General features: G+C 56.7%; 2 long non-coding RNA genes across 3 annotated transcripts; both read right to left on the reverse strand.

Annotated features, from left to right (window-relative positions):
- Positions 1-409: 409 nt before the first annotated feature.
- Positions 410-9,830, reverse strand: LOC114082847 (uncharacterized). Of its 2 annotated transcripts, XR_003581041.2 has the most exons (6): positions 9,256-9,830; positions 8,751-8,849; positions 6,911-7,544; positions 5,371-6,485; positions 1,313-5,070; positions 410-1,112 (listed from the first exon to the last, which is right to left on the reverse strand). It is a non-coding gene; the product is annotated as an uncharacterized lncRNA (long non-coding RNA). The 2 variants fall into 2 exon arrangements; XR_011704869.1 differs by having other exon boundaries at positions 6,094-7,544.
- Positions 9,831-9,887: 57 nt separating this feature from the next.
- Positions 9,888-14,615, reverse strand: LOC114082846 (uncharacterized). Its single transcript, XR_003581040.3, has 3 exons — positions 12,725-14,615; positions 11,814-11,936; positions 9,888-11,698 (listed from the first exon to the last, which is right to left on the reverse strand). It is a non-coding gene; the product is annotated as an uncharacterized lncRNA (long non-coding RNA).
- Positions 14,616-15,194: the final 579 nt, after the last annotated feature.

Consider the following 15,194-nt stretch of genomic DNA (forward strand, 5'->3'; position numbering starts at 1 on the left):
ACACAGGGCATAAAGAAGGAAATGAAAGCCCGCAACTTCTGCGTACATGCCGGGCCTGGAAGGAAGGAAACGAGTGTGGGCCCAGTTAGGGGTGCTCCTGCACTTGCCACTACCCTCCCTCAGAGCTCAGGCAGCCCTCTGTGGGTCCCCCAAACTACAGAACACAGCGGGGCTGAGCAATGTCACCACCCTCCAGAGCAAGCAAGTGAGCCTCAGTGGCCCAGGCTGCATGTCAAGGTACCAAGATGGCAGCCAGGAGTGACGATGGCCAGATGTCAGGGCTGACCATCAAAGGCGTGTGAGGGTCCCAGGACTTCCAGGGAGGGTGGGAGGGGAGAGAACCCAAACTGACTGAGGTTAACCGGCTGCATTAACACAGGCGAAGATAAACACACCAGCAAGACTGGGCTGTGAGCACTCTGACTCGTTCCCAAAGGCTGGGGAGAGTACAGGCATCCAATTTGCATAACACAATTTGCATAATATATACATAATTTTAGTGGGCTGACATGCAGAGAAAGGGGATCTCATGTGAGGAGAGAATTTCAAGGTCCAGGAGATTCCCAAGGACTCCCTCTTTTTTCAGCCAGCCTGGATAAAGAGTCACTTGGTGTGGCAAATTTAAAATGGCTGCCCATTCTTGGCTACTGCTCCCATGGAGGGGTGAAGTCTCATTCTTCTCCAGGTTTGGCCCCAGGCAGGAGCTAAAAGGCTTTTTCTGCCCTGACCTCAGAAGTCCCAAAACATCACTCTGCCACTTCCCATCAGCCCTCCTTTCAGAGCACCGGGCACCACCATGAACCTGGCCTGCAGACTGTCCTCAGCAGCCAGGTTTGACGGCACCTGCCAGGCGAGATCCGAGAGGGGTTTTGCTCCGTCCCCAACCCCCTCTGCAGGCACACGGGGTTGGCCTCCTGAAGCCGCTCTCCTCACTCCTACCAACAGAGCTGTTTCCAGAGCCCCTTCACTGGCCCGGGGAAGCAGCCGGCTGTCCTCTGTGCGTTCTTGGCAGTCGTAGAGACACACGCACACATTTCAGGGCCGTTTCAAACATGCCTGTTATTTTTCAGAGTGAGTTTCTCTCATCTCCAAGTAGATTCAGTGTTTTCTTCCTTTGATCATTAAAGGAACACTTTCCAAATGAAGTTCTTTTCATGCTTACACTTACAGGGCCCACAATGAGAGGAGCAGCTTCTCCCTGCCCCTCTGTCTGCCCAGCCATTCGAGCCCCCACCCACTCACCACTCACCCACCCATCCCGTAACTCCCCGTCCATCTGCCCATCCTTCCGCCCCTCCGCCCACCCACATACCCAGTTTTAACCTCTGATCCTGGAGAGCTACAGGTGTGCATGCTTCCCTGGTGGCACTCATCTGTAGTTGGGGAGAGTGACATTCACATACAGAGAGACAAATGACTACAAGCTGTTAGATACGCAGGAATTAAAAGAACCAGGAGCTGTGAGGGAGAGGTCCACGGGGCTGCTGTGGACAGACAGGTGGGGCAGTCAGCTGGCGGGGCCTTTGGTAGAATAGAAGCTGTTCCCTGCTGTATGAGAAACTTCCATGATCCTGAAACCATTCAGTACATGGCCTGTAAGACCCAAAGTCAAACTTGAGCTCATTACAGCTTCCAGAAGGCTGAGACCGCACCAGCAAGCGGGGCCTCCTCCCCCAGGCAGAGGTGCCCTCCCCAGGCTCCCCGGCCCCAGCAGGGCCTCATTTGCCCACAGTTGCATCCTGGGCTGAGCCCTCGGTGCCAGAAGTGGGGAGGGCCGGGGGAGGGGGCGGGGCGAGCTCTGCCTCCCTCCCCGGGGAAGCCGGAGTGCTGATGTGTGCAGTCGGCCCAAATCCAATCTCAGAAAGGAATGATTTTTAAAAATAATAAAAAGAAGGAAAGATCGGGCCTGCTTTCGAGCCGTTTGCATGTTCTGTTTGGGGACCTACAAGGACCCCAGGCATTTAGTTCTGTGGTGGAAACCGCTGTCCCCTGCCCCTTTCTCTGAGGTCCGTGGCTAGGTTCCAGAAGGGACTCCATCCAGAGGTCTCCAGCGCTCGGCTCACCCAGCCCATGGTGCCAGCCAGCTCTAGCAGAAGACGTCAGACTCCCGGGAGCCCTGCCCCACCTCCAGCCCTGGTCAGCACTGTCCTGTCCCTTCCCCAAGCCACCAGGGGCGGCCTGCCTCGCCCAGCATGGCTGGTGGAGTCCTCACAGCTGTGTCCCCAGCTGCCCCACACTCCAGTTCTCAGCACTGGACCACATGTGGCGCTGGGTAGTGAAAGGTGCCCTGGTGGGGACCCTTGGCCAAGACAGGGGAGGCCAGCACCTGTGAAGCACATCTGCTTCCGCGACAGGGGATTGAGGGCTCTTATGGCCCCTCCACATGGTGGAGCCCATCTGAGGGTCACCGCGGACCTCCCGCCCTCCCATTTCTGCCTCACGTGCCATTGACATCTTCCATCAGCCTCCCTGGGCTCGTGCCCTGCCATTCCGTCTCCTTCCTGTTCTGCAAGCAGCAGGAGTTGAGGGCAGCAGGAGTGGAGCCCTTTGTGGATGACAGAAGGCAGACTTGGAAGGGGTGGTGCGAGGACCTGGCCCCCGGGGCAGGGGGGGGGGGGGCGGCAGAGTCACCACACACTGACCGAGATCCTCGCACTCACCCTTCAGGACAAAGCCCACGCCAGGGTCATTTCTCAAACGCATACACATGCGGCTTCGAATAACCAATTATAAATTGATTTTGAACCACTGCTGAATTCAAAGTAGCTTCTTGTCCTTGTGAGTTTTCTCAACCAATGAGTCCTCAACACAGAAGAACCAGCACGTGAAGAGGGTTTGACATTGACACGCAGACCACAGGCTCGAAAAGGGACACTGTGATTCCTTGTGGTTGTTTTTCCTTTTTGCCGCTGAGCCCAGGGGGGCTCTGCCACTGAGCTGCATCCCCAGCCCTTTCCATTTTTGAGACAGGGTCTCACTGAATTGCTTAGGTGAGCCTCGAACTTGCGACCCTCCTGCCTCAGCCTCCCAGATCACCGGGATTACAGGCTGCATCGCCACTCCCAGCTCACGTTCTTCCTTTTTGATGGAGGGAATGCATTTCAGAGGGGTCCAGAACCTTGGCCAAAGTCGCTCAGCTTGAGGTGGCAGCAGAGCCTTGTTGAGGGTACCGTCCCGTGGCGGGGCACAGAGTGGGCAGTGGCCATCACTGCTGTCACAGTGCCCTCCTGCCCTGGGCACTCTCCATTTGCACCTAACCCGTGCCAACCCTGGGAATCGCCACCCACCCTCAGAGTCGGGCAGCAGTGTGGTCTAGGGGTCTGGCCTCAGATGAGAAGTCACCGCCCTCAGCACACAGCCTTGCCCTGGGCTCCCACAGCAACCAGGACTTTTCCTACAGCAGCCCGCCCCTCTGGATCCCCTCACCTGAGCCTGCGTCCTGCACCGAGGGGAAGGCAAAGAGGGTCAGAACCAGAGGGACGTTCACTGTACCCACTTGTGCTTCTCAGGGTTGTCAGTCAGCATGCCCTTGGGAGGATGGGGACAAGGAAGGTGGACTGATGGACATAGAGGGAGGGAGGAGGGAGATGGACGATGGATGGACAGATAGATTAACTCTGCTTGGGATGCTCCCTGGAACAGCAGAGACCCTTAGAGGGTCAAGAAGACAGGTCCAAGCCAGGTGCTGTGGCCCACACCTGTAATCCCAGGGGCGCAGGAGGCTGACAAGGGAGGATTGCAAGTTTGAAGCCAGCCTCGTCAGCTTAGTAAAACCCTAAGCAACTTAGCGAGACCCTGTCCCAAAAGAAACAATGAAAAGCTCTGGGGATGTGGCTCAGGGTTACCCCCGGGTGGTATCCTCAGAACCACAAAACAAGAAGACGGGTCCCACGCTTCCAGCCAATGCCAGACGTCGAGTCCTGAGACTCACACAACCGAGCCGTGGCACTGAGATCCGTGTCTATGCCATTCCCAGTCAGTGCTGCCTCGAAGGCAGGACTGGGGACACGGGGAGGCCGAGAGAACCCAGCACACCTCAGCAGCCCTGGCAGCTGACTGCCCTCTGCTCTGAGTAGTGGAAGCACACAGGAGGCCACCCTCATGGCCGCGGGAGGAGAGCCAGGCCTTGGTGGACTCCACCAGGTGGGCAGCAGCTGGGGAAAGGACTTCTCTGGAAGGACTCGAGGTCCCTCTCTCTGGCCCTGTGCTGCTGCTCCCGCTGGGACAAGGAGCTGGTGGCTGCCTGCGGCTGTCAGAGCCTGCATGTGTTTATAAGCTGGGCTGTTGGTTATTTGTTTGTGCCTTTGGCTCCTGCCTCCCAGATCCCATGTGCTTTGCTCTACAGAACACGGCTGTGCAGCCTTGAGCGACGCTGCCTCGCGCTCCCCCTTGGCATGGGAGAACCCGCCAGCCACGCGGCGCACAGGGACACACGCCTGCACCAGGGTCGAGCTGGCGGAGCTGGGCCCTCCTGCCTCACCCCCTCTGCTCACCCACATGGCCCTTGCTTTATACAAAAACCTGTCTCCATAATGTCCATGCTCATATCTGGTTTTGAAGATCAAATCCCTTTACTGACTGAAGCTGCAGGTCCTTCTGCAAAGCCAACCCAGATCAAGTCCTTGGGTAAAATCAAAGTTCTTGTTGTAAGCAAAGAACCAGCTATCAGCTCCCTACGGGAACACAGGTCAGTGGACGGCAGAGCCCGGCTGTCACCCCTTAGAAGTGTCTTTTTCATGAGTTAACAACTTACAGGGTTCTGTCTTGTGGGTTAGTAAATGAGCCTATTGGGGTGGCTGGGAGCCCAGCCTGTCCTTGTCTGTCCCCCAAGGACCCTCAGTTTCCTGACCCAGCTGCAGACCTTCCTCTGTGCCATGGTGCCAGGTCCCAGGGCTGCCATCTCCCTCCTGCAGGCATGATGGACGTGGCCGGTGGCGGTTGGAGTCAAGGCAGGGCAGGGGCAGTTCCTGCTCTTACTTCTGTGATAACAGAATCGATTCTCCTGAGGTCCTCTTACTATGACCTGAAATCGTGTGTGAGAGGGCTCTCGAGTCTTCTCATCATTTTTTCCTAAGAAAGGAAGAAAAATACCAAGATACGTGGCTGCCCGAGCTCCGTGCCTGTGGCCAGAGCTTCCGCTGGACTAATGAAAGGCCTAGAAGCTGGGGTGCTACTCCCTACGCTGATGAGTCTCTGGACAGTCCCCCACCCCCTGCCCAACCTCGGGCAATGTGCTCTGCCGACAGGGTCAGGCCAGGCAGGATACTGGAGAGAGTGGCCAGGGCCACAGGGGTAGTCTCTACTTTTTCAAGGCATAAAGTTCAAAGTGGCCTCTTTGGGACTCAACCAGCCACAACCAACTGGGCTTACCAGCTCAGCCTCCAGCAAAGGACTCCGAGGCAGAGCTGTTCAGTAAACGTCCCTCCAGGACTTCTACGATTACGGTGAGAAGAGGCAGTGTAGCCTAGAGGTTATCTCCTGAACTCTAGCTCTGATAGGCCTGGGCTCAAGTTCTGTTCTGCCAAGTGTCTCAGCTGTGTGACTCTGGGTAAGTTACTTAACCTCTCTGCCTCAGTGTTGTCACTCTATAGAAGAATGAAAATGTCACTCCCACCTCTTTGGGTTATTGTAAGAATGGAATAGATAACCTGAATAGCAGTGCCAGGTCATTCATAAGAAAGACAGTATTGCCACTTTTATTTGCATTCTACTAAATAGGGGACAGTATGATTCTATTTAGAGCAAACGCTAACTCCTAGACAACTCAGGCCGGTCCCAACTTCCAGCCCCATTTGTAAAGCTGGGCTTCAGCCCTCCTCAAGGAAGGACCAAGGGAACCAAGGCTCAAGGGGACCCCAGCTGGTCACTCGGGTCTTTTTAAATGCTCTCAGGGTTGCAGGGCTGGGTGTGGGCCCTGCTTGACCCAGACTCAGATCTCAGAATAAGCATCCAAGTTAGAGATGAGTTTCCTTCTGGGGTGCCCCTCCTCCCCCCAGGAGTGGGCTGCCCTCCCTGGGAAGGACCAGAAAAACTTTCGCCAGCGCTCTAGCCCTCTGTCTCTGCTTACTGATGAGCCCAGAGAGGCAAAACTACCTGGCCAAAACACACAGCAAGGCAGCTCCCTCCCAAGACCTCTGCCAGCCGCAGAAGCACCAGCACACTTCCCGCTACTTCACGCTGTGGGCGAAGCTGATCTCCCTTTCCCACCTTGCAGCAAGAGCAGCCAGCTGCTGCCAGAGGAGATGTGAATCCAAGTCAGGACTGGACGGGGAGGGCTGGGGAACGGGGGCCATTCCAGAGGCTCAGGAGCTTACAGGGCTCAGACAAATGTCAGAAAATGAAAATACCAGTGTGGACCCTCCACTCACTCCCTTCCCCGGGGGAACCGCAGAGCTTACGGGGACGGGCCCTGGCCTCGCGGGGGGACACACGTCGAAGGCACGCAGGCGGCTGGTTCAGACCCCTCGTTTCTTCTCCTCTTTGACCTTGAGGAAACAGAGGGGTACATCATCCACAGCGTATGGATGCACAGCTGCCTGCAGTGCCCTGTCCAGGCTCCCGGGTCGGGGACACAGGACCTTGCTGATGCCCTGTGGGCAGCATTAAGATCTTTCTATAACCTCCCCCAGGACAAAGTCAGCCGGAGCACCGGGCAGAGTCAGGCAGGAGAGCTCAGAGAACGTTTAAAACAAGTGGATCCTCTCCATCCTCGCCAGCCAGCCCGGCGTGGGACTGCCAAGGGGTGCTCAGGTCTGCATGGAATCAGCCGCCTCTCTGGGGGAGCAGGCCGTGGACAGGAAGGGAGACGCCCGTCCTGCCTGCTTGGCTGCTTAGCAGCCCCCCCCCCCCCCCCAGGTATTGTTCCCGGGGCCTCTGGAGTTGCTGGAACCCCGAGGAGTTCAAAGCAAACCCGATGTAGCGGTGAGAGGAGAAGCTCCTGGCTCCCGACCTCTGGGGTGTCTCGAGAGGTTCTGAGACTCCAGCTGAGGCTGCCTGGCAGAATGCCAGCCAGTGGGCACTCTCCCCTGGCAGCTCGCTGGTCATGGCACCACGTCAGCTGGTCCCTGCTGGCAGCCTGGCTCCCCCCGTAGGGCTCCGGGTCCTGGAGCCACGGTTCTGGGAGGAGGGGCTGACGCAGCACCGCCCACCTCTGCAGCACCCTGCACACAATGCGCATGAGCACACACACGCACACAGGCCTGCCGAAGGGGAGGCAGCCGCCCTGTCTGGAGCACGTTGGCCAGGAGCCTTCACAGGAGCAGCAAGCCGTGTCCCAGACAGGGTGTAAGTCTGGGAGGAGGCCAGGGGTGAAAGGATCCCATAGAGGGCTGCAGCGGGCAGCCAGCAGCAGGCACAAGCCCACCCCGGGGACCCAGGAAGCTCAGCAGCCCGGCCCCAGTTGCCCTGAACGGCCTGAAGGAGGCCTCCAGCCGCTCCAGGCCAGCAGCACCCGCTCCCTGGGGGTCTGTCTTCTCGCAGCTGTTTGCAGTTCCTCCAGGAGGCAGAGCGTTCAGACTCCTAGACTCCCTCGCCGGCCTGCAGCCCTATGGGTAAAGAAGAGTGCCCCTGGGTCTCCACCACCAAGAGGTTCAGGGACAGTCAGCACTGCCCCCACAGCCACGTGGAGCCCAGAGCAGAAGCATGGCCCCGGTGGCTCACGCCCACAAATCCACCATCCCCACTGCCTGACCGTGGCGCTCTGGTGCTGAGTGCCAGGACAGTGGTCTCTGGGGGCTCCACCCGGGCTGTGTGCACACATCGGGGAGCCCCACCAGCACCACGGAGGCTGGGCCGCTCCCTTAAATGCTAATAGTGGGTAAGCTTCTTTTCCAAATGGTGGCCCATGCAGGCGACGGAATATCACCCAGAAATAAAAAGAAATGAGCCGGGCTGGGGCTGTGTGGCTCAGTGGCAGGAAGCTCGCCTGGCATGTGTGAGGCACTGGGTTCGATTCTCAGCGCCACATATAAATAAATAAAAATAAAGGTCCTCAACAACCAGGAAAAAAAGAGGAAACAAACACATATTGCTCAGGACATTCTAGAAAAATCAAAGCTGGGGACAGTAGGGAGTTCAGTGACTGCCTGGGGTTTTCAGGGCAGAGGGTGTTTGGGGCTGGGAAATTTTCCTGTATGATGCTGTAATGATGGTGGAAAATAACTTCATACATTCATCAGAACCTACAGAGTGTGCAACAGAGAATGAACGCTAATGTCAACTACAGACTCTACTAAAAAATGTATGAAAATTAGCCGGGCGCAGTGGAGCACGCCTGTAATCCCAGCGGCTCGGGAGGCTGAGGCAGGAGGATCACAAGTTTGAGGTCAGCCTCAGCAACATAGTGAGACCACGTCTCAAAATAAAAAGTAAAAAGACCAAACAAAAGTCACACGCAGCACACCTTTCACTGTGTCTCTGTTAACGGCATTTTCTTATTTTCTTCATTCAGATGTCAGCTACCTACCTGTCTAGCTGATTCCTAGAGATGGAAACCACTCGCCTTCAAACGGACTCACATGCAAACCTTCCAGAGCCCACACCCCAACACCTCTGTTATCAGGCTCACACTGGACCACGGTCCACCGGCCCCCCATCACCCCAGGGCCATGAACAGACCTCCGGAAGCCCGCCACACCCGAAGCCCACTAAAACTACTCAGGCTGGCCAGCTAGGCTTCTCACCTGGCCTCTGCCGTCTCTCCCTTCCCATGGAAGCAGTTAAGACCCCCACCCGGCCGCCCCTGCTCTCACCCTCTGCCTGCCCTCCCTGCATGGGCCTGTGTGGTAAGGCCTGGCCACCTCTTGAGCCTCAGCAAGGGCGTCCCCCTCCGTCTGTTGGCCTCCTCACACCTGCATAAGAATCAGACATGCGTGGTAAGCAGGGCCAACCCAGGGCCCAGCACGGGGCGCAGCACTGGGCAGCTTGTCCACCTCGGGTTGTTTCCAGGGCCACAGCAAGAGAAGCAAAGAGAAGTGGGTTCACCACAACTCAGCCAGATCCGTGCCCTCTGCCTTCCTAGACCACAGGACGGGGGACGAGCCCCTCTCCTTTGTTCCCTGGTGAGTAAACTGAGGCCCAGACAGGGGACACTTTGCCCAAGGCGTCAGGCCAGCGAGTGGAAGCCACAGAAGCCAGCACAGGAGCCCCGCTGAGTCCCATGCCCCACCTCCCAGCTGGGCAGAGGGGGTGCAGCCACCCACAGCCACCCATTTTCACCCAAGCTCCCCGAGGCCCGGCCCAGGCCAGGCAGGTCACCTTCCTGCCTGCTCCTCAGGGCTGGGGCTCTCCTTATGGGGTCCTCTAAGCGGGTGAAGAGGCGGTGAAGTTATCAAGAAGTGCTCAGACCGGCAGCGGGAGAAATAAATAAATAACCGCTTAAGTAAACAGCAAGATTGGCAGGAACCATTTTTCGAAAGAAAAGCGCTGGGGGAAAGGCTGTCGAGCGACGGAAGGAAGGAGTAATAAATTCCATGTCACTCTGAAGACGGCGGCTCTCCAAGGCCCTCTGAGCCAATAACCGTGATAAGCTCCGAGGGCCCGGGAGGGACACCCACTCATCTCGCTGCCTCCACAGGTCACATCAAGATAGATGGTGCTGGCCCTGGACCTGGTGGCTTCTCTTCTCCCCCTGGGCACATGTCCCAGGTCCCCAGCTGAGCCCTGTTACCTGTACCCACTTAACTCGGCCCCAACTGGCAGGCGTTTAGAGCAGCCTGTGTCTGGGTGGTGGCAGGGGCCCTGCTCTCAGCACAGTGACACCCAGAGGAATGAGCTTCCCCCAGTGTCCTGGGAAGAAGGAGAAAGTGGCCCATGAAAGGGACTCCCCTGCCACGTCCCCCTCCAGCAGCTTGGTGGTGCGCCCTTGCCCCACCCCCGCTCTTCCAACTTAGGGTGAAGGGTGATGTCTCCTCGAGATCCAGGGGACCCTGTCTACTCTGCAGAGGCCCCGGAATCTGGAAAGCTCTGCAGAACAAGTGCAAGGTGGGAACTCAAATGCGAATTCCCAGGCCCAGCCTGGGGCAGGAGGCTGGCGGGCAGGTCCCAACACCACAGGACAAGCCATCCCAACTCTCATCCCCACCCTGAGGCTGACCTGCTGCGTGAACCCAGCCCCTCCGCCCTCCTCAGCACAGGTCTGCGCCCTGTAACGTAGGGGGTTCTAGTTCTGGCCAGCCCTGCCGGGTGAGGGTACAGGGAAATCACACTCACAGGCCGCCAGCCCTGAACGAATGCAAGATCGGATGCGGCTTCTCACGCACAACCATTCCTGTGTGGGCCTAGGGCCGGCCCTGCCCAGCAAATGCATGCAGCCCTGACCATGTGCTGGCAGCGGGACTCCCAGCCTCCCCCACCACACTGCAGGCTGAGCCCTCCCTTGTCTCCCCACTTCTGAGCCCCCTGCTGCAGCTGAGGGGGTCAAGATGATCCCAGCCGACCTCTGCTGAATGTGCCGCACACACCAGCACCTTGCATTCCCCCAGTAACCCCGAGCTTCGGAGGAGAAAACTGAGGTTCAGAGAAGATGAGAAATAGGCCACAGTCAGGGTGAGCAAGTGGCAGGGCTGGGTGTCACCCTCATGTGTGCCTGGGGGCCACCGTGCCAGCTCTTAGGCATTTGCTCTCCACCTTTGTGATTTCCGTCAGAGCCACATCCCGTTCGGACAATTACGTATGTGTGATACTGTTCAGAGGTGTATCACGTACAGTCGTTGATTCAGTGATCGTGTACCCAGGACCTGACATCATGCAGGCACCATCGGAGGGCCTGGAGATTCAGAGTAAACCAGACAGAGACGCCTGCCCCCGGGAGGCCAGCCCTCTGGACAGTGTCGTCTGTTTTCTAAATAGGTTTGCATCTGCCCGTTTCCTAAAGTAACATGAATTCTTTTGTCTTTTTTTCCCTTCTCTTCCTTTTTGGTACTGGGGATTGAACCCCTGAGCCACATCAAAAGCCTTTTTTTTTTTTAATTGTTTTGTTTTAGACAGGATCTCACTCAATTGCTGGGGCTGTTCTCAAACTTGCGATGCCTCCGCCTCCTGAGTTGCTGGGATCACCAGCACGCACCACCACGTCTGGCTACAGTAACGCTTATTTTTAAAAAAATATTGTGCTGCTCCTACAGATGAAAATCCAGCATGGACTTCGTGGGGCCGTTAGAAATCAAGAGTTCTGCAAACTTCTTCTGAACGCTCTCTCCAATGAAGGTCTGAATCCTGACGAGCTCTCGCTTGATTAGAACAGGAGAGATCCATTCCCCAAAAATGTAAGCATAGGATCACCATATGACCCAGAAATTCCACTTCTAAGTATGTAGCCCATAGAATTGAAATAGACGTTCAGACACATTCTTGCACACTGACATTCATGGGGGCACAATCCTTAATTGCCAAAAGATAGTAACAGCCCAAATGTCCATCAGGGGATAGACAGATGAACAGAACGTGGTTTCCATGGAATATAATTCAGCCATGAAAAGGTGAGAGGCACGACTCATGCTGTGGCATGGATGAACCCAAGGCATGTGGTGACAGAGACCTGGCACCCAGGTCACACATACAATTCCTGTGACATGTACTCTATGAAACATCCAGAGTAGGAAAATCCAGAGACGAAGGTGAGCTTGGACCACCAGGCCCTGGAGGATGCGGTATCTCAGCCCCAGTGAGCGGTGACAGCCGCACAGTGCTGTGGTTACACCTGCAGGAGAGTACACCCGAAAACGGTTCGTGGAGGATTTTATGTTGAGAGAATTTTATCTCAATTTCTTTTTAGAAGGGAGATTTCCAATATCAGAAAGATATTGAAGACATACCTTGGCCAAACGAGATCTTCTCCTTAATGCAATAAAAAGGAATGGAGAAAACTGCGTTTTTCCTTCTGATTCCCAGACCCTTTTGCCTGCAGTCTCCCCTTGGGCCCTTGAAATGACCTTGGGCTGTGGAAGAGAAGGTGGCGGCGTCTGCTGGCGCTGTGCTAGCAGAGTCCTCCCGATTGTGCCACTTGAACACAGAGACGTGATTTCCCGTGGTTTGGGGGCTGGGGGGCAGGATGGAGGTGTCAACGGGGCTGATTTCTCAGGGGCCTCTCCGTCGGCCAGCAGAGCCGCCTCCCTGTCTGTCCTCAGCGGCCTTTCCTCTGGGAGCGTTCCCAGTGGCTCTCTGAGGGCCTAGATTTCTCGTGTAAGGACACCCTCAAAGTGGATTAGGGTCCACCTGCGCAGCCTTGTTCTAACCCGATCACGTACCCCAAGGTCCTGCCTCCAAACAGTTACGTTCTGATTAGGACTTCAGCAGAGGAATTTGGTGACAGGGGACACAAGCCAGCATATAAGTGACCAGTCAGTTCATTGATGAGGAAAAGCAGAGATGGCCACTCAGGTCACAGAGCTGGTGGGAGCAGAGTGGGAGAGAGCTCTGATGGCCCATCTCTCCCTGGCTGCCTGCTGTGTCCAGTGAAGTGGCCTTTCGGTGTCCCTGGAAAGGCCCTCGTGGGAGCAACCAGCCCCACGGCACACAAGGTCTCGGGCCACCATCGAGACCACGTGGGTCCCAGCTCCCTGGCCATTGCCATTGCCACCTTGTCCTCTGCTCCCTCCCACGACCTCCAAGACGTCAGCAAGGCTCCGCTCTGGCCTCTGGGGGGATGTGTGTGATTAACTAATGAAACCAAACGCCCCTGTGTCCACCGCCTGGGGAGCAGCAGTTTGTTTCCCTGACCTGGTACCTGGAGAGCAGTGGGATCCAGAGCTGGCTTCGTTTGACATGCACCTTCCTCCTCCAGGCACCAAAGAGATTAATTTTTGTAGAGTAAACAGACTTCAAAATAGGACGCCGTCTCTGAAAGGCTGCGTCTGATTTGGCAGTGCCTGCTCGGCCTAGCCATCATCGTCCTGTGTGGATGAGAGATCGGAGATAGCGGGGGAGGAGGGGCACGCTGGCTGGCTGTGTTCCTGCAACAGGAGCAGAGACCGGGACCAAGCGGGCCTGAGCCCCGCACACAGCCTGAGACTTCTCCCTGATGCTCCCACAGCGGTGACTGCAGGGGGACCTTGTCCCCAGGGACACGCCCAGGAGCCCTGGCTCCAGGTCAGACGTGTCCAAGGACATGCCGGCTACATCCCGGGATGTTTCAGAGGGCATCCCCTGGAAAGGTGAGTGGCTCCCCAACACGCAGCCCCCATCCTCCACAAATGGTACCTCCACACTGCTCAACCAGAAGCCTGGGGGGCCCCCTTTGGGTCTCCTGAGGGGTTTCCATGGCTCCTGAGAGCTGGTGGAAATCCCTCATTCCAACAGCAGCCTGTGCTCCTTCTCCAGGGGCCTCTCCCGGCCCTGCTCTCCAGCCACAGGCTCTGCAGAGCTTGGCCCTCCTGCCCTCCCCAGCCTCTACAGGCAGCTCCGCTGGCCTTCAGTCTTGAACACATTACCCCAAACACCCGCCCAGGTCCTCCCAGCCAACTCCTCCTCCTCAGGGCCCAACCTCCAGGAGGATGGGGGCAGTCTTGCCCTCCCCGTGTATCCCCAGCTCCAAGCACAGTCAATAAAAGCCAGATGAGTGAATCTATGAAAAACTTGCCTGCTTAGAGTTTGGCCAGTCCCAGGCCCAATTTACAGAACATCAGCAGAGTCCCCAAAATCTCACTGGCTCCTGGCCAGGCAGCCCTCCCCCGCCACACTGAAGGGCATCACTTCAGGTACCTGGCTGACCCTTTGGATCCGGGAAAGGACTACAAATGTTGTCAGAAGAGGGACAGAGACCCTGCCCCGCTGCCACCCCCTCTGTCCTTGGACGTAAATACCACTTGGAGGCTCACGGCCTCCGGTGCATGGATGGCCCCATTTCCTGGGATTTCCCAGAGCATAGAGGACCCTCTGGAAAGGGGACTCACCTTTCTCTGTATCACTCTTCAAATGTGTCTTTAGGAGACTAGAGGGAGGGGCTGGTCACAGCCCTTAAAAAGCAGGTTAGGGCAAACAGCTCTGGGGAGTTGGTCCACAGAGCCCAAGTCGTCTGAGTAAGCCAATGTCGGGACCTGGGCACTGCGGCCCTCAAGGCCAAGGGCAGCTTTGCTCTGGAGCATGGTGGCCAACACACACCTATAGGAATAGACTTGAGGCCTCATTTGTAGACACCAGAAATTTAAAAAACACAGCTTCTGTACAGACCCATCAGCTGACTGCTGCCCTCCCCAGGGCAGAGAGGAGTCTGACCTGTGGCCTACGTAGGCTTCATGCCCCAGGACAACACACAGAGTGGACAGCACGACCAGCAGTGCCTCAGTGGGTCTCTGTCCATCTCTCCCGGGCAGGTCAAGGCCTGCAAGGCACCCTGTACTTCCTGCCCCTTCCTGTGATTTCTCTGCCCTTTGCCTCCCCCTGAAGAGTGCAGGCTCCTGAAGGCGGGAGTCACATGCTCCTTGTGCCACTTGTCCCTCACACTTAGCTCGGTGCCAGGCACAGGTGGATGAGGCACAGCATGGCTGAATACATGATGGTGCTCGTCCTCCACCGGAGGGTGGTGCAGCTCTGGGGGACTGGGCCAGCAAGCCCGTCTCCACTGCGGCCCTGGATCAGCCCTGGCCCTGGGGACAAGGCCAAGGCTGGGGCCTGCACTGTAGGCCAGACAAGTTCAGGAAGTCCTGGAAAATTTGTTGGGCCACAAGTACCAACCTCAGGTCCCCAGGCCTGCTTATCAAGCTCCAGCCGAAGGGTGAGGAGGGAGCGGGTGCAGCTGCTCCTACTAAAATCCCCCAAGTTGGAACTTGAAGCTTATACATGCGTAGGGGCCTTAAGGAAGAGAACCGTAAAAAAAGAGAGAGGGAGCCTTAATAGTCTTATTTTTACAAATTTTATAACACAACAGGTACAGGGCACATTGCGCACACCTGAAACCCCAGCAACCTGAGAGGCTGAGGAAGGATGGAGGCCATCCTCGCAACTTAGGGAGACTCTGTCTCAAAATAAAGCACAAAAAGGGCTGGAGTGTGGCTCCGTGGTAAAGCACCCCCAGGTCCAGCACCAGAAAAAGAAACAAAACCACATACCAGGTGAGCCCCTCCTGGATGCCTCCAGGCAGAGAGAGCTTACAGCCCAAGTTCCTTTAGGTCGCAGGAGACCCACCCTGGGTCCTGCAGAGAGAGGCCTTCTCTCTGCTCTGTGCATGCTTAAAATTTCCCACAACTATACGTTTATTT

The sequence above is a fragment of the Marmota flaviventris genome, chromosome 17 (genome assembly GCF_047511675.1).
Source record: "Marmota flaviventris isolate mMarFla1 chromosome 17, mMarFla1.hap1, whole genome shotgun sequence".
Classification (NCBI taxonomy): Eukaryota; Metazoa; Chordata; class Mammalia; order Rodentia; family Sciuridae; genus Marmota; species Marmota flaviventris.